Below are 18,280 nucleotides of genomic sequence, written 5' to 3'. Positions count from 1 at the left end.
GATGAGCTTATTGCACAGAGCTCTACTTGTTGTAGATCTTGTCCAGATGGGCCAACTGCACAAATCTGCCCTGTTGGAAGTCTCAAGAACAATGCCCTGGAGACAGCTACAGTACTGAGCAATGCAGCCTGCCCAACTGGGACACAGATCAGGGCATCAGCTGGTGCTGGGAGTCAAGGAAGCCAAAGTACCAAGCAACATAATAGCCCAAAGGAGCTCACAAAGCTACTCAGAGGCAATGCCAGGTGGCAGGTACTCATCCTCATCATCCAATCTCCCCTGCAGAGAAGGGAGACGCATGGTGCCAGAAGCAGGTGCAAATGGCTTTCAATCTCCTCCCCCTCTCCTCACGTTCACAGCGGCTGAGGGGACGCTGGGGCTCACGGTTCATAGGAAGCACCTGACACCTAGCAATCCATGGGATCATAGAAACTGTAAATGTGAGTTCTTACCATAGTGAACTGGCAAGCAGGTGATGTAGGTGGCTAAATCGGAGGCCACTTTGATTTGTCACTGTTCTTGTCATACTCACCCCACCATAGACCCACACTACTTCCTGCCTGGATCTCACCTGAAGTGATTTGGGGATTTAAAACGGCATTTTCTTAAAGAGGAGGAAGCTTCCTACATAAAAAAAAAGTGTTTTGATTAATTCATTGTTAATATCTAATGTCAGTTAAATATTTTATACACATTTTTTTCCAGCAAAAAAGACTTTATTTACTCAATTGTTCAGGCTATCTGAACCTCTATCTTTCCTTAAGGTTGCTCTGCATTTTGAAAAAATAGTGGCCTGTCTTCCTCTTTCCCTTCAGTCCACTAGCAGGGCCTCTTGCTCTGCACAGATCCACAACAAAGCAAAGCAAAGCTTTCTAGAGGGAAAAAAAATCTAATGACTAGAATTTATTCCTTTCACTTTCTCCCATGCACATTTTCCTCCACCTATTATCAAAAAACGCTCTTCCAGCTGAAATATGAAGCTGACTCTTGAAGATATTTTCTCTTTTACTGAGCCATGCAAATATCTCAGCTTTGTCCAGAACATATCACCTCAGGGGATTTACACATATAGAGATGCTCCTCAGATCTCTACTCTCTCAAGTTATTGTAAGCAGCCTTGCAGCTATTATCATTTCTGGCCATCAAAATCTTGAATCTGATTTCACTTGTTAGAATTCAAGATCTTCCTTGGCTGCTGCATTGATTTAAAAAAACAAACAAACAACAACCACAAAAAAAAAAACCCTCAACAAACCATAGGAGCCACTGAGGGACTAGGGAGCCAGGAAGCATTATCATTTGTTCAGTGAAAAAAGTACCAAATAGGCTCTTTGAGGGCAGGGACTATGTCTCATGCAACTTTTAGTCCACCTACCTCCTGCCACTTAGCAAAACAAAGTATGGGCATATATTATGAAAGTGTGACTTCTCAATGAGCATGTACACACACACACACAAACACGTTAATTACTAGGTGTAACAACCAAAGTTAAGACCACAAACCCTTGTATACTACATCATTGACTTAAGAATGATAATGTTCTGATTAAGCTTTCTAATAAGCTTTCTAATAGTCTGAATATGAAGACAAGTATCAAGGTGTATTTTAAAAATCAGTCCTAAGATGAAAAGCCTAGCAGCAACAAGCATAGTAGTGGGGTTTTTTTATGATACAACCAGCCAAAGCCCTTGCCCCATGTGCTCTCTCCGCTACAAAGTCGGGCATCTCTCAGGGATCTGCAATTAAGCTGTTCTTTCCGAGTCTTGCATTCTTTGCTATATCACACATTGCACGCTGTGATTATTGTGTATCCAGACTTGGCCAAGTACAGTCAGTGGAGAAGGGTTAAGTCAAGCTGAAGAAGAGCGTACATGCCAAGCCACACTCACAGGACATTCTCTCCATGGAAAAATGACGAAGTAAGTCAGCTATCATGGTGCCACCTAAAGAGGCCACCTGAGGACTCAGCCATCGCCACTCCATCTGCTCAGCTCTGTTTTTCTGTCTCTGCTCTCACCATGGGGCTTTCCACAGGTGCCCTGGCTGCGAGATGCTGTATGGTGCAGTATCAGTGAAGCAAATGCTCTCACTCTCAATTCCTCAGAGTCAGGGCAGATTCTTACCATCACCTAAAATCAAAGGACAGTTTGTCTCACAGAGCTGGAGCCAGGAAAATGTACAGTGACTCTTTTCACAGCCTGTGTTAAGACAGTGCAGTGGCTTTGGTTCCCCAGAGCCCGGGTTGGAGTTACAATTCCAGCACTTAGAAAAGCAGGGTTCTTTAGATAAACGACATCACCTGTCTTAGACTGTTTCCTCCTCTACTGGGTCATTTTGAGGCTCTGAAGACCCAGCACACAGCAATTACATGATGTCAAACAAATCATTGAACCTTTCTATTGTTCAGTTTTCACATCTGTAAAATGAAGGTGATGCAGTTAGTGTTGTCCTACAGCAAGTTAGGCTGCCACCTGTCATGCTAGCATTCCATATGGGCACCAGTTTGAGTCCCAATTACTTGAATTCCCACGTAGTTCCCTGCTCATCTGCAGGGAAGCAACAGAAATGGCCCAAGTGCTTGGACCCCTGCCACCTATGAGAGACCTGGATGGTGTTCCACGCCATTGGCTTCAGCCTGGTCCAGCCCTTGAATATCATAACCATTTGTAGTGAATCAAAAGTAGAAAGATTATTGCATCACTCAATCTTCCAGATAAATACATCACTTACAATTTAAAAATAAACAAATAAATAAATAAATAAAGTACTAGGCCCGGTGTGGTAGCCTAGTGGCTGAAGTCCCCGCCTTGCACATGCTGGGATCCCAGATGGGTACAAGTTCATAGCCCGCTGCTCCATTTCCCTTCCAGTTCTCTGCTTGTGGCTGGGGGCGCAGCTGAGGACAATTCAAAGCCTTGGGACCCTGCACCCATGTGTGAGACTCAGAAGAAGCTCCTGGCTCCTGACTTCAGGTCAGCTCAGCTCCAGCTGTTGCAGCCACTTGGGGAGTGAACCAGTGGATGAAAGATCTTTCTCTGTCTCTCCTTCTCTATATATATCTGCCTTTCCATTAAAAATAAATAAATCTTTAAAAAATAAAGAACTACAGTGAAGATGATAACACTATCTACCTTGTAGGGCTCTTTTTTAAGATTTTAATTTTTACTGGAAAGGCAGATATACAGAGAGCAGAGACAGAGAGGAAGATCTTCCCCTGTCCGATGGTCCACTCCCCAACTGGCCGCAACGGCTGGAGCTGAGCCAAACCGAAGTCAGGAGCCAGGAACAACTTCTGGGTCTCCCAAAACTTTGGGCCTTCCTCGACTGCTTTCCCAGGCCACCGGCAGGGAGCTGGATGGGAAGCGGGGCTGCCGCAATTAGAACCAGTGCCCATATGTGATCCCAGCGTGTTCAAGGCGAGGACTTTAACTACTACACTATCGCACTGGGCCCCCTTGTAGGGGTTTTATAGGAACTAAATGAGATACAGTAGATGAAGTGTTTACCTCAGTACTTGGCACACAGTCAGTGTTAGATAAAAGTTAGTTATTAACCACATAAATCATCATGATAGTGTCTTTTCTATACCCACCATTGTCCTAGTCTGATTTGTACTTTGAATTTCCATTTTGTGTATCTTACCTTCGTGAGTCCCACACTGACAAAAAAAGGTCAAGCAAAAATCATCTCTCATAATTTTCAGTCTCTCCACAGGCGCTTGGTTCACCCTGCTGATATTATAACATGCTTGCCAACAATGTAACCAGAGGAAATTACTTAATCTGAGTCTCATCTTTTTCAGCTGGAGTCATGGGGGGAGAAAGGGTAGAAGGAGGGGCACCACCCACTCAAAAGGAAAAAGTAGGAACCACCATTCAGACTACATCTAGAGCAGTAGTTAATATGCCACTTGGGATGCCTACAGGCTATACTAGGATGCCTGGGTTCCAATTACAACCTTGCTCCCAGTTCCAGTTTACTGCTAAAGCACACCAGGAGAGGCAGCAGGTGGTGGATGATTCAAACACTTGGGTCCCTGCTACACACACAGGAAACAATTGTGTTCTTGGCTCCCGATTTCAACATTACCCAACCCTGGCTGTTGCAGGCATTAGAGGAGTGACCCAACATGTCAGTCGGTTGGTGTCTATTTCTCTCTTTCTCTCTCTCTCTCACTCTGCATTTCAAATAAATAATTCTTCATTAAAAAAAAAAAGAATACCACATAAACTTGCAAATACAGTTACCTATAAGGCATTACTGGAGAATATAAATCTGTCTGGATGCTGAGGTTAACAGCTTTAAAATCACTACAGAAGCCGGTACAGTAACTCAACAGGCAAATCCTCTACCCACGAGTGCCCGCATCTCATATGGGCCCAGGTTTGTGTCCTAGCTGCTCCTCTTCCCATCTAGCTCCCTGCTTATCGCCTGGGAGAGTAGAGCATGGTCCACAGCCTTCAGACCTTGCACTCGCACAGGACACCAGGGGAGGTTTCTGGTGCCTAGCTTCAGAATCAGCTCAGCTCTGGCCATTAGGACCATTTGGTGACTAAACCAGTAGATAGAAGACCTTTTCTCTGTAAATCCCCCTTTTCAATAAAAATATTTTTAAATAGTAATAATAATAACTCAAATAAAACATGGAATCTGGTTACTTGAAAGGCAGATAGAAATACTGCCAGTGCCAGAGGTCAAGGGGAGGCACTTAAGGTCTAGGGAATGGTACCTGCAAAGGCACAGAGAACAAGACATAAGGAGTTGCTAGGATCACAGTGGATCAGCGTGGTGAAATGCAAGGTGAATTTAGAGTCCTGAGGGCAGCTCATGAGGGGGTTGGGCAATTAGATTTCTTACAGGTTGATTTATGGGACTTGGGCTTTTGCAGAGACATGGGAAACAATCAAAAGATTAAAAGCAGGGCAGGCACTGTGGTGTAGTAACTAAAGCTACCACCTGCAGTGCCAGCATCCCATGATTGTTGGTTCAAGTCCTGGATGCTCCACTTCTCAGCCAGTTCTCTGCTAATGTGCCTAGGGAAACAGCAGAGGATGGTCCAAGTGTTTGAGCCCCTACACCCATGTGGGAAATCCAGAAGAAGCTCCTGGCTTCTGGCTTTAGACCAACTCAATGCCAGCCATTGCATCCATGTAGGGAGTGACCCAGTAGATGGAAGTTTGCTCTCTCTAGCTCTTGCTCTCACTCTTGCTCTCTCCTCCTCCTCCTCCTCCCTCCCTCCCTCACTCACTCTCTGTAACCCTGTATTTCAAATAAAAATATTTTAAAAAATAGTAAGGTTTGTCAGATATAGTGATCTCTACTCCAGTGAAGATTCCTCCAGAAAAAAAAAAAAGAGGGAAAACAAGGAACTGTTAAAAATAGACTGAGAAAGGTTAAATTGACAATAGTATGGAGGATAGGAAACCACACTGGAGTCAAAGGTTGAACCAAGATGAAGTGAGGGAGGACAGAGAAGGAGAAATGTACTTCAGGTTTAAAGGTATACTCAACAAGACTCCCTCACTGATTTTACTTGAAGGCTATGGAAACAGCTGTTGTCAAAAATGACTCCTGTGTTTTCAGCTTAGGTTACTGGGTAATATGAAGAATCGCTTATTAACTTTGGGAAGACAGGGGCTGGGTGTTGCAGCTCAGCCCATTAGGCCACTGCCTGAAACACTGGCATGCCATATAGGTACTAATTTAGAGCCGGCTGTTCCACTTCCAATCCAGCTTCCTGCAATGCACCCAAGAAAGCAGCAGAAGATAGCCCAAGTGCCTGGGTCCTAGCACCCATATAGGAGACATGGAAGAAGCTCCTAGCTCCTAGGTTCAGCCAGGCCCAGTTCCAGTCACAGTACTCACTTGGGGAGTAAAGGGACAGATGGAAAACCAGTCTCTCTCTCTCTCTCTCTCTCTCTCCCCCCACTATATCTCTGGCTTTCAAATAAATAAATCATTTTTTTAAAGATTAAGAAGATTAGAGGATTAGGGTGAGAGAAAATATTTTTAGAAGATTGTGGCTTTTTCTCTATAACATGTTGACACTGTGAGGTACTCAAGGCACAAGAGTAGAAATTTGAAAATCATCAGGTTGCAGGCTACCCCAGCCACGGAACTAGTCCAGAACAGCTAAGTGGTATGTAACCACTGAGAGGTGAAAGCCAGCGGCGAAGTCAGGAGGATCAGAACAACAGGAAGGAATAGTCATGGGGCATGATAGAAATGAAGAAAATGAAAGGCATGGGAGGAGAGAATTTTAAAGAAGGTATGACAGTTCTGACAAATGCTTGAGATGGAAGATTAGAACAGGGCTGACCTCACAGAGCAACTAAGAAGGTAATGTGAGAAATGTAGCAAACACATTTGGGGGCAAGTAGGGGAAAGAAAGTGGAAGAAAGAATGCAGTGGCTTAAGGAAGAAAATGACAGTGGCTTAAGTAAATGGGAGAGGTGGAGATTGTGAAAATGACTAACAACAGTATTCCTTTAAAAAAAGATTTACTTGTTTTCATTTGAAAGATTTACACAGAAGGGAAGCAGAGAGAGAGAGAGAGAGAATCTTCCATTCACTGATTCACTCCCAAAATGACAACAAAGGCCTGACCTGGGATGGCCCCCAAACTGGGATCCAGGAGCTTTTTTCCAGTCTCCCACTTGGGTGTAGGGAGCCAAGGCTTTGAGTCATCATCCCCCAACACTTTCCCAGGACACAGGCAGAGAGCCAGATCAGAAGTAGAGCAGCCAGGACTCAAACCACTGCCCATATGGGATGGTAGCAACACAAACAGAGGATGTGCATGCAACACCACCCCACGGGCCACACAGTTCTTTTAAGGATTATGGCAGTGAATAAAAGCAGCACAATAACTAAGTAGGTAGAAGGGGGAAGATTGGGAGCTGGTACAATGGCTCCATTGGCTAATTCTCAACCTCAAAACGCTGGCATCCCATGTGGGTGTCAGTTTGTGTTCCAGCTGCTTCAGTTCCCATCCGGCTCCGAGGTTGTGGCCTAGGAAAGCAGTGGAGGATAGCCCAAGTCCTCAGGACCCTGAAACCATGTGAAATCTGAAAGAAGCTCCTGGTTACTGGCTTTGGATCGGCTCAGTTCCAGCCATTGTGGCAATCTGGGGAATGAACCAGCAGATGGAAGATCCTTCTCTCTGTCTCTCCACTCTGTAAATCTGCCATTCCAATGACAATAAATATTTTTAAAAACTGCTTTTAAAAACAATTTTAGGACCTGTCACGATAGCCTTGCCTTGCGTGTGCTGGGAACCCATGTGGGCATGACTATGTGTCCTGGCTGCTCCACTTCCCATCCAGCCCCCTGCCTGTGGCCTGGGAAAGCAGTCGAAGATAAACCAAACCCTTGGATCCTACACCCACATGGGAGACCTGGGAGAAGCTCTTGGTTCCTGGCTTCAGATTGGCTCAGCTACTTGGGGAATGAATCAGCAGACAGAAGATCTTTCTCTCTGTCTCTCCTTCTCTGTAAATCTTTCCAATAAAAATAAAAATAGCTTTTAAATTTTTTAAATTTTTTAAAAAATTATTTATTTAACAGGTAGGGTTACAGAGGGGGAAAGACAGAAAGATAGAGGTCTTCCATCTCCTGCTTCACTCCCCAAAAGTCTGCAAGAGATGGAGGTGGGCCAGGCTGAAACGAGGAATCTGAAACTCCATTCTGGTCTCCCACATGGATAGAGGGGCCCACACACTTAGGCCATCCTTTGCTGCTCTCCCAGGGACATTAACAGGGAGTTGAATGTGAAATGGAATTACACCATGACTCAAACCAGGTTTCACATAGGATGCATCTTAACCTACCCTGCCATAACACTGGCCCAATGGTGTTCTTCTATCTGTTTCCTTCATACATAAATATGAGTTTGTGGTCAGGAATTATAACACATTTATCTTTATGTTCTCTGTACCAAGTTGAAAGTATGAAATAGATGACTGTTTGCTAACACCATATTTCTTCACATAATTTTTTCAACTACCCAGTTTATTCTGGTTCCAATCAAGTCCATTTTCTTTGTAAGGGTTGTGTCATAAAGGATGGCACCACCAAGTTCTCAAGCATCCTAGCTTACATTTTTCCTTCTCTCTTTTTTTAAAGATTTATTTATTTATCTATTTATTTTATTGGAAAGGCAGATATACAGAGAGGAGAGACGGAGAGGAAGATCTTCCATCTGATGGTTCACTCCACAAGCAGCCTCAACGGCTGAGCTGAGCCAATCCAAAGCCAGGAGACTCCTCCAGGTCTCCCACGTGGGTGCAGAGTCCAAAAGTCCTGGGCCGTCCTCGACTGCATTCCCAGGCCACAGGCAGGAAGCTGGATAGGAAGCAGGGCCGCCAGGATTAGAACTGGAGCCCATATGGGATCCCGGCGCATGCAAGGTGAGGACTTTAACCACTACGCCATCGCGCCAGGCCCACATTTTTCCTTCTCAAAGTACTGAAATAGCATAGTGTCCTCAGAGCAAAGCTTTCAGCTAAGATAACCATGCAAGGGCTGAGGAAATGAGGCCCAGAGAAGTTAATGGACTCATCCTAGTCTCACAATAAAAGCAAAATTCAGGCTGCCTATTTCTCACTATAATGCCTTATCTATTAGGCAAAAGACTTCAAAGTCGTTTTCAAGGAGTCCTAGGCTTTTATAAGAACAGGCAGCAACACACACACACACGCATTTCAGTAAGAGTAAAACTCCACTTTCACCTTACATATTCATTTCACCCTAATATTTTGTTTGGGGGTAGGGATGGCAAGTAACGAAAGAGCTTACTGTTGCTTTTAAAGTTTAAATACAAAGCTGTACCATCTATAACTGCTATGGGGTAATCCATTTAACAGATTATCTGGGTAATATTCTAAGAAGATCTTACTGTTTGAGAATAGACTAAACCGAAGAATAGGCATGACAGAGGAAGCTAATAACTGGATATCATGTCTATCTCTGAAGCTCTTTTTAAATTGTCAACAGAAGCACTAACTACTCATGATCCTACCTCTGCTTACCCTTACTAAGGATGCCTGGCTGAGAGATCTAGGGCTTATCAGTTCTCAGTTTAATGCTAAAGACAGCCCTGACCATCAAAGGGGCAAGAATGCTTGGGACCATTGGTCACAACCACACATCTGGTATCTTGACTGTATTTAATTTTCAGCACTAATTCCTACATATAGAAATAAAGCGTTGGCCCTTTTAGAAACCCAAATGAATCATGGGACTTCCCATAAGGCAACTGGGTCAACTGGTCACAATATTAAAGAATTCTAGAACCTGGCTTATTGGGCTGAGAGGTCCTTCGCAGATCATTTCAGTCTTGTTACTTTATCAGACAACATGGGGTACTGAGGGTCTGAATGGGAAAACCTCAGGCCCTATTTGGAACCCCTTTTTTTCCATTAAACTCATTTGTAGCTGTGAAAGGAGAGAACAGAATAGGAAGTGAGAGACTACAGTGTATTAGCTCTTAATAGCTCCAGAGGCTCACCTGCCAGACTTCTCGGACTCCCAGGCTACAAGAGATTCAAGATTAAAGGTAATCTTCACCAGAGGAAACTGTTCCTGTGATGACTGTTCTGCTCTGAACCTCTGCCTTGTTCATCTTCCAACTCATACCCCAGTTCAATTTTCATATTCTCCATAGAAAGTATATAGCCAGATCTTGCAACAGGATATTACAAGAGTAAAATATTCATATAAAACTCCATATTCCATACATCTAGTCTCCTTCACTAGATTTTCTTTGTGAATCCCTTAGCCTTAAACTTCCTTTAGCCCTAGCTGTTATCATTATTTTATTGACCTAAGTTTCAGGTTGGTTTTAAGAATTATCTATTGCGAAATAAATTTTATTGGAAAGTCAGATTTACAGAAAGAATGATTTTCCATCTGCTGGTTCACTCACCAAGTAGCTGCTATGGTCAGAGCTGAGCTGATTCAAAGCCAGGAGGCAGGAGCCTCTTCTGGGTCTCCCACACAGATGCAGGGTCCCAAGGCTCTGGGATGTCTTTGACCTGCTTTCCCAGGCCATAAACAGGGAGCTGAGTGAGAAATGGAGTTGCCGGGACATGAACCAGCATCCATATGGGATCCCAGCACAAGCAAGGTCAAGACTTTAGCTAGGGTATCATGCCGTGCCCTTCCAGTTGGTTCGAAAAGGAAGGAGATAAACTGCTTTATCATTAGTTTATTTCTGTTTATTTTAAATATTTACAATTGTATTATATAAGAATCTATTATTCTGATGAAATATAGTACACTGACATTGGAATTAACCTTACCTATCTAATCTCATTAGGATTTCAAATTCCAGGTATATAAACCTCTTCACCCAAGGACATCTATTAGAAAATAGACTGTGGAATTTAATCTTTTATTTTGTAGCTGCTACTTAAATAACCTCACCCTACAGTGTTCTTAGTGGTGGATTCATATTGAGGATAAACGATTTAAGGGAGAAAGCAAAGGTAAAAACTAATGAATACGTCTTTAAAATGTCACTAATGTCATCTTTGATGTTATTCTTCAAGCAAGAAACATGCAGTTAGGTCTGCAGTTATAAAATTGTCTCTACTTCTTTCTTCTGTCTTTCCTTAGGGTAGGGGTGGGTGTACACTGTCTCTCTGACATCTTCCACCAAATAAACAATGGCACAAATGGGCCTAAGTGCACTGAGCCATACTGTCAAAGGCTCTGGTTTGAAGAACCAATGAACAAATTTCTTCTGTTTGCAGAGGAGGGAGAGGTGGGGTAATCAGGGAGGGAAAGATAATGAGTCCACAAGTTAACTGGAAAGCTAGGGTTTAGGGAAAGCTGAAGCTGGGGTTCTCCGGGTTTTGCTTGATTATTGTTGGTTTTGTTTTGCTTTTTCAGAAGCCAATGTTCTCTTAGGATTTTTTTCCCCTCACAATTGAAAACTTGTCTGTTTTCCCTTGCACACAGGTGTAGGAACAATTCTGAAGACCAGCTTTTACCAACCAAGGTACCCCATCTCCTTTGCATTCATGAATTACAGTGGAATGACTATCACAATATGCTAAGCATTGAGCTAAGTACAGGAGATACACAGTGAAGAAGAAACTTAGTCCCTAGCCTTTAGATCTTATATCGTAGCAGGCAAGACAAACTCGGACTAAGGTTTTGGATAAAAGTAAGATGGATAAAATGGGGCAAGGTATTCTGGAAATAAGCCTAGCTGTTGTAGGAGTTGGGGGAAGGGTGTGTAGGAAGGCCTCCCTGGGGCAGACACATTTCAGAAGTGATCCAAAGGAAAGGGAAGAAGCAAAGCAGGAATAGGTCATCAGGTGAAAATCCTGGTGTCATGCTCAGAGGAATGTGATGGAGGCTGTGGGACATAAAGCAAAAAGCATGTAGCCAGGTGCTGGACATCCGGGAAGGCCTCCTTGAGAAAGTGACATTTCAAGTTGAGACTTAAAGGCTGGATTATCCATGGTAAAGGAAGTGAAGGAGAGGACTGAAGAGGATCTCTGATACATTAACCATCTCCTTTAACCAAAGAGGGTCTCATTTTCACTCTGGCTTTGGTCCTGGTCTGGAACAGCTGTTACCTCTTCTTCCTAACCAATGTCTGTATTTTCACAGCTCACCCCAATCACAGGTTCACTAACCATAGTCCAATATGAGCAGCTGCTCTTGCTTCTAAAGTCCTATGCCATACGTATCACTTAGCATTTAAAGATCTACTATTTAGGATGGTTTCTTAGCTTTCCACATATTCACAAACTCCATGTGAACTTCTTGGATTTGCAAATGTCTCCTATCACTTCAGCATCCACCAGGGTACCTATCACAACAACAGACACATAACATATTCATTGAATGAATGGATGGATGGATGAGGCACCAGAGTCCTTGCAGATCTCCTTTAGATAGTCACTATTATGTGCGAAGCTGATACAGGAAAGGAGTCTACTTTCCATAAAAGATTTCTGCAACTTGCATGGGAAGACCTGTGGTCTGGAACGGACTGCTCCTTCCCACTGCTCACTACTTCTCACCCCCATGCAATCCTGGTCATCCTCCCCTCCCCGCAGCCCCTCTCCCCTTTTCCATTGTTTCTTCTGTCTTCTGGTTGCCAGCCAGGATGACAAAATGGTCAAGCTGTCCTCAGAGACTTACGCCAGCCTGAGCTGCTCTGCAGTGCCATGAAGGGCCAGGACTTTTGTTTCCAGCTGGGAGCATGGTGAGGCAGTGAGCACAGCTGACAGCCCCACTCTGGAGCAAACATCAATCTTCCTCTGTCCTCTTAGCCAAGTTTCACAGACCAGCTCTATTGAAAGATGGCTGCACCCACCCTGGCTCACTGACGCCCCACCCACAACTCTAGCCTGGGAGTAGCTGGGTGCAATCTCGGCATTGTACCTTTTAGGAACTGCCCTTGCTCTCTTCTCTGTCCCTGCTTGCAAATCGGTTTATCTCAATCGCAGAGTTTTGAAAGAGTATGTTCTGAGGTCCCTACACCCTAAACAGTGCCCTTCCTCTCCAGGCATAACTGTTCTTTCCCAGCAATGTACAAATGTTCTCCTTTGCTCAAGTGCACAGTGAAAACACGACCACCACCCAAATCAGAACCAAACCACAGGGCTTTCAATGTATATTCCTTGCAAGCAGGTTCCTGAAAGTGTGCGAGCACATACGCATGCATTTGTGTTCCTTGCCTCCAGCAGGATTTCCCCCTTTTAAAAGCTACCAATCAGTTGAGGCCTGGTACTCCCCAACAATCCTCCTGAGGCCCTGAGTGAGGGTCTCTGTCACACATCCTGCTCCCTGGCAGTTTTGCCCTCTCCTCTGCCTGCTGGCTAATCCACTGCTCATAGACTGACGCCTCATCCCCTGGTTTTCAACCTCCCCACTCCCTAACTCCTGAGAGATATGATACACTTGGTTCAGCAGTACTGGCTTCTTTGAGCCAAGCTTCTTCTGAGGGCTGCTGGAGTGGGAATGCAGGCAGGAGATTCTCCTCCTAGGTGACCTCAGCAGACTTCCTGGCTAAGAGACTTTTTGAATCTACAATTTTCCTCTACATCCTGAGATTGTTAAATGGCTCATCCCTAGGAAAGGGTATGCATTCCACCTTATCCCTTGGTTAATAAGCACTCTTCTAAACAGAAACTCATGTGTATCCTCTCCCCGAGGAATGGCATAGCATATTTTCTTTTCTTGGCTTTTTAAAAATGCTTAACTACAGAAAACTTCAAAAATACACTGGAGTAGCAGAACTAGTGTAATAACTGCCCCCGACACACGCACATGCCATCACTAAGCTTCAACAACTTAAATGTGCTATTTTAAGTATTACTAGCTTATCCTATTCTAACACGATAGCTGGTATTTACAAAAGGTATAACTTTGTCCTTTCAGAGTGAAATACGGCCTGCAGATAGAGACTATGAGCATAAGCAAACCTAATCTTGGAATAGTGGCTCGAGGTATACCTTGACATGATTATTCCAAGTGAGATCTGTGATTCACAAGACCACAACCCTTTGCAGAGTACATGATCAGCTATTAACTTAAGGAAGAGAAAACAAGGGAATTCGGTGTGACTCTGGGGCCTCAAGGTCACTCAAAGACTTTGTAAGATTAGGTTCAGGTTTTCAGTTATGTGAAATGTCCTTTTTCTGCCAAATGCAGATTAAATAAGAGTGAGGAGCAGGAAGAGAGAACCCCACAGGCTAATCTTTCACATGACTATTTCCGTCTTTCTTCCTGTTTATCATAGCTTAGCAAACCAGACAGAACCAGAGTGATTTGCTGGGCTGGTTTTACAAAATGGAAGAGCCAAGGACAAATACACAAGAAAACATTCTCATAAAAGAAATACATTGTTGCTTAGATCTGAAATACTTAGTTTTTTTTCACTTTTACATTAACCACATATTCTTTTAGAAGACATCCAATAAGCCATCCAAAACAAAATGTTTAAATAGCAAATTGACTTAGAACACAGCATTTCATCTGTTATGCAAAGGCCATGGTACACTGGGCTGTCTCCCCATTCTTCAGAATAGATTGGCCACCACCTTCCAGATCTAGGGAGACATGCTTAGCCACAAGATAAAACAAACAAGGCCAGCAGATAATCTTGGACAGTTTGTATAACAGTGTCCAACTAAGGGAGCACAAATCTGGGCTGAAATTCATTTTTCAACTACCCTGTTGAAATTGCAGTAGCCCTAGAGAAAGCAAAGCAGTTTTCTCCTTGTTCCACTGAAGTGGACACTTCGATGTAATCTGCCCCCAGGTGGCACATAGTTCTAATCAGCACAAGACATTTATGAGCTAATGGTGGTCTCACAAATGAACACATGATTGTGGAGTGACTGAGTATCTGGCCTGTGAAGGCTAGGAACACAGCCTCTGTCTGGCCTTGTGCCTTGGAGCCAAACAAACCTAAGCTATCTCTCCCTTCCAGTTAAAACAGATTATAAACACAACTCATCTGCGAACGTGAAAGAAGAGTTAACTCGCATTTTCCCAGGACCCACCACAAGTCCAAAATCTGCAGAAACCTAATTCTACCAGTAAGTGAAGGCAGCAGAGGGGGTGGCATAACATAATGGGGAGGGGGGAATAGGCTTTACAGTGAGAGAAGTCTTACTCCTTGCGTTCTGCCATTTGATTGCTGAGCAAAACAGTGTGTGAGTTTAAATGCTCTGGGCCTAAATGAGCAATGACTAAGACAACTGATGGGAAGAGCTGGGCACACGGCTGCCTGGAACATCAGAGGTACTTACTTTCTATATTTTTTTCTGCTACCACACAGACTACAAAGCTAATTCATGCTATTCACATGCTTCTCCTTGAAGCCTCACTCAAGAAAATGTATTCAGGGGTGTACAAGACTGCACATCGCAGCATGAGTCAGGGAATGCAGGTCCTAATGGTTCCTGCATGAAGATATTCATGATAGTACCTTTGAGAAGATATTCTCCTCCCCTGATCCTGGTATGAGAGTACCTATGCTAGGCCCTCTTCCATGCCTTATGTCCTCTGAATCAGCACTGTGCAGAACAACTTTGTGCAATCAGAAGAATGCTCTATAGCTGTGCTAATATGGGAGTCATTAGCTCTAAGTACCCACTGAGCCCTGGACATGTGACTAGTGCAATGCAGGAACTGAATTTTTACTTTTTTTTTTTCGTTTTAAATAGGCACATGGGGCTGCTGACCATTCTATAAGGTAGTGAGGCTGTAAGGATACGAAGCAGAGAAACTTGCTCTCACTGAATCTATGGTAACACTCAGATACTTAGACAAGGCAGAGATGCTCAGACAAGTCAAGAAATTGCTGGAAAGCACTTTGATAGTAAGGAAATCTGATTCAAAGTTGCAAAATGGGAAGCTTAGGAGAGTCATGGAGTCCGATATCCCAGTCACTTACAAGTGACTATAGGCAAAGAAAAAGAATAGCAGGCAGTACAACTCACTTTCAACATCTAGAAACTGACTGTCACCTAATCCACAGGCCAGTTATTGGATTAAACAGATGTGGAGTCATACAGGGTGGCTCATAGGAGGTCTTCAACAAGTGTTGTTTCTTCACCATCCTGATTCTTCCATCATAGAGAGACAGTACCTGCAGGGTAGAGAGCATACTTAAGAAAAAAAAAAAGAGAAACTCATGTGATTTCCTAGACTTCTTATTACAGAATGTAGACAGGAAAGGGTAGGAAAAATAACCAAAATATTTTCATACTTATTTTTGCTTTCCTGGACTCTTCTTGATAACTCAAGTCAACATTATCTAAATCTGAGGGAAAAAAAGAGATTGTATTTTCAGACAAGTTGCTATGGTTGAACTGAGGCCAGTAAAATTAAAATTATGGTTCCATACTTAGTGAGTGTACAGGTAAAATCATCTCATCCTTGTTCACATTAGACTTTTAACACATGAAATGCAAATGATTGTTTCACAAATCATCTAGTTTGACTTTCCATTATGTAGCACCCTCTAGTGGTGAAGACGAAGCTAAGCATTGCACTTCAGTCCTCCCAAAGCTATGGTCTCAAACATCAGGGTGTCCTGCAACAAGTTGCAATAACTGATTGCTAAATCCCATCCACAGAATTTCTAACTCATTAGGTTTGGGGTGAGACGTGAGATCGTGAGTGTCCAACAACTTCCCAGATGCTGATAATGTTTGTGGGAAGCACATTTTGAGACCCACTGCCCTAAAACTCCCCCTTACATATGTACCAATATAGAAGGTTGGTAACTAGAGCATAACTTTAATTAGACAAATCTAGTCTCACTGCAGAAAAAGGAAGGGGGCAAATATACAAAACTGATCAAAAAAATCTGAAATGAAAAGTTGGTTTTCAATAGCAGGGTCCAACTTTTACCCGTGAGGCTTTTTTTTTTTCAAAGATGTATTTATCTACTTGAAAGGAGGGGGAGGGGGAAGAAGCAGGGCTAATCTTTCATCCACGAGTTCACTTTCCAAATGGCTAGCGATGGGACAGGATCAAGAAAGGAGCTACGAATTTTATCTTGGTCTCCCAAGAGGTTTGCAGGGGCCCAAGTACACAGGTTAAGCTACAATGCTATCCCAGACGTCATTAGTAGGGAGGTATATGGCAAGTGAGGCAGCACCCATCGGTGATGGCACGTGCTGCACCACAGCTAAGGCCCTAAGTTCTCATCTATCTTTAGTGACTGAATAAACATTAATCTCCAGCACCTACGCTTCCAAGACAAAGGAGAGGGAGACTTTTTTTTCCCATGGAGAAAAGACTATATCAGGAAAAAAAAATAATCTGGCTCTCGGGTCACTGTGCCTTGCCTAACAGGGCTAACCATGAAAGCTGACTTTATTTTTCCTAGGGATGGAAGATACACTCTTACAGGATGCCTGTACTGTTTGGAGAGTTCTGCTAATTAGAAGGGGGGGCAGAAGGGTTGGTGGATTAATAGTCCATAATCCCAGGGAGCAGCCAATCCTTTACTGGGATTTGGCGGCATCTAGCGACAAACTCAGGAGATAACAACTTCATCCAGAGAACTTTCTGGAAAATTAACTGAAGGTGCATTTCCCTTTAGACGGGCATTGCGCTTGGAGCTCGTAACAGGTAAGAGAGCTTCCTCTATGAAAATTTCACAGTCTCTAGCAAAAGAAAAGATATGCAGATATTTTAATATTTTCATGAGAAAGTTTAATTTATTGCAGAACAGGCATGGGGGTAGGGCAAAGGGGAGAGAGGAGGGAGGGAGACAATTAGGTTAGTTAGAAGAAGCCGCCACTTGGAGTTGCTAATATGGGAAGGGGTGGATGTTAACCACTTAAGAGCTGTTTATTGGATTACAACGGAATTTTGACTCGGAAGAAAATGCATTGGGAAATTTATTGGCGGGGGCGGGGATCTGAAATTAAACCGGTAGGGGAAATAATTTTTTTTCTGAAAAACGGCTTTGGTTGTTGCAGTGTTTGTGATTTAATTACTTGCCTTGCCATAAACGCGGCTTTTCAAACATAGACCACAGAAATCCATACAGCGCTTTGGCAACACACGCCCCCTCCCTTCCACATCCGGGTGCGCGCCTGCGCACAGCCACCACCATCGGCGCCACGCGGGCTGGCGCGCGCTCACGCCCTAAGCCAACGCCAGCTTAGGACCCCGCGCACACACGCACACGCTGGCCCTGACACTCCGCGCTCGCGCCACTCACCGTGCCAGCTCGCGCACACACCAAAACCCCAACTGCGCCGTTTTTTTTCCCCCTTGGCTCGAGAGTTGCGCAACAGGCTCGGGGGCGTGGCCCGAGATCTGACCTCGCGCTTCCCCACTCGCGGGAACCTTAGCTCATTTCCGCCTATCCTGTTTCCGCAGGCCACGTAGACACTTCCTTTCCCAGTGGGGGGGGGAAACCACCCACAAACCCATAATGCCTCCCTGCAGAAAGGGAAAAAAATTCTCTAGTCAGAGGAACTCTGGGTCGTGAAAACGAGCCACGTGAGCACTCTGCCCTATAGACTTATGACCCAACGGCTGTCACGCTTTTAGAGGGTGGGCTTAGAATCTAAGAGGGCGAGCGTTATTGGCTGGAACTCGCACAGAAGGAGGAAGGTGATTGGTTCGTTTTGGGCTGTAACCATGAAGAAGCAGGTTGCTACGCCCGCCTTTACTGCGGCGGACTGTCATTACTGACGTTGGAGTCATTGTCCAATCATTTGGTTATGGAACATTCTAAAACTTAGACAAGACGATCGTGATTGGTTCAAGGACTTAAGCCCGCCT

The 18,280-nt window shown here is 44.0% G+C and overlaps 1 protein-coding gene and 1 long non-coding RNA gene across 2 annotated transcripts in view; one reads left to right on the top strand and one right to left on the bottom strand.

The window, feature by feature from the left end:
* LOC131478478 (uncharacterized) overlaps positions 1 to 18,079 on the bottom strand; it is a 28,461-nt gene extending 10,382 nt beyond the window's left edge. Inside the window, exons 1-2 of the long non-coding RNA XR_009244486.1 lie at positions 17,712 to 18,079; positions 15,472 to 15,639 (exon numbers count right to left, since the gene is read on the bottom strand). This is a non-coding gene — a long non-coding RNA (uncharacterized LOC131478478). The remainder of the gene's footprint in view (positions 1 to 15,471; positions 15,640 to 17,711) is intronic.
* Positions 14,544 to 18,280, top strand: part of MORF4L2 (mortality factor 4 like 2) — a 15,581-nt gene continuing 11,844 nt past the window's right edge. The window contains exon 1 of the mRNA XM_058658194.1: positions 14,544 to 14,565. The gene's annotated coding sequence lies outside the window, so the exon portion shown is untranslated. The remainder of the gene's footprint in view (positions 14,566 to 18,280) is intronic.

This window comes from Ochotona princeps, chromosome X (genome assembly GCF_030435755.1).
Source record: "Ochotona princeps isolate mOchPri1 chromosome X, mOchPri1.hap1, whole genome shotgun sequence".
In the NCBI taxonomy this organism is placed as follows: domain Eukaryota; kingdom Metazoa; phylum Chordata; class Mammalia; order Lagomorpha; family Ochotonidae; genus Ochotona; species Ochotona princeps.
Note: the sequence above shows the minus strand (reverse complement) of the source record. Positions and strands in the feature narration are given on the sequence as shown.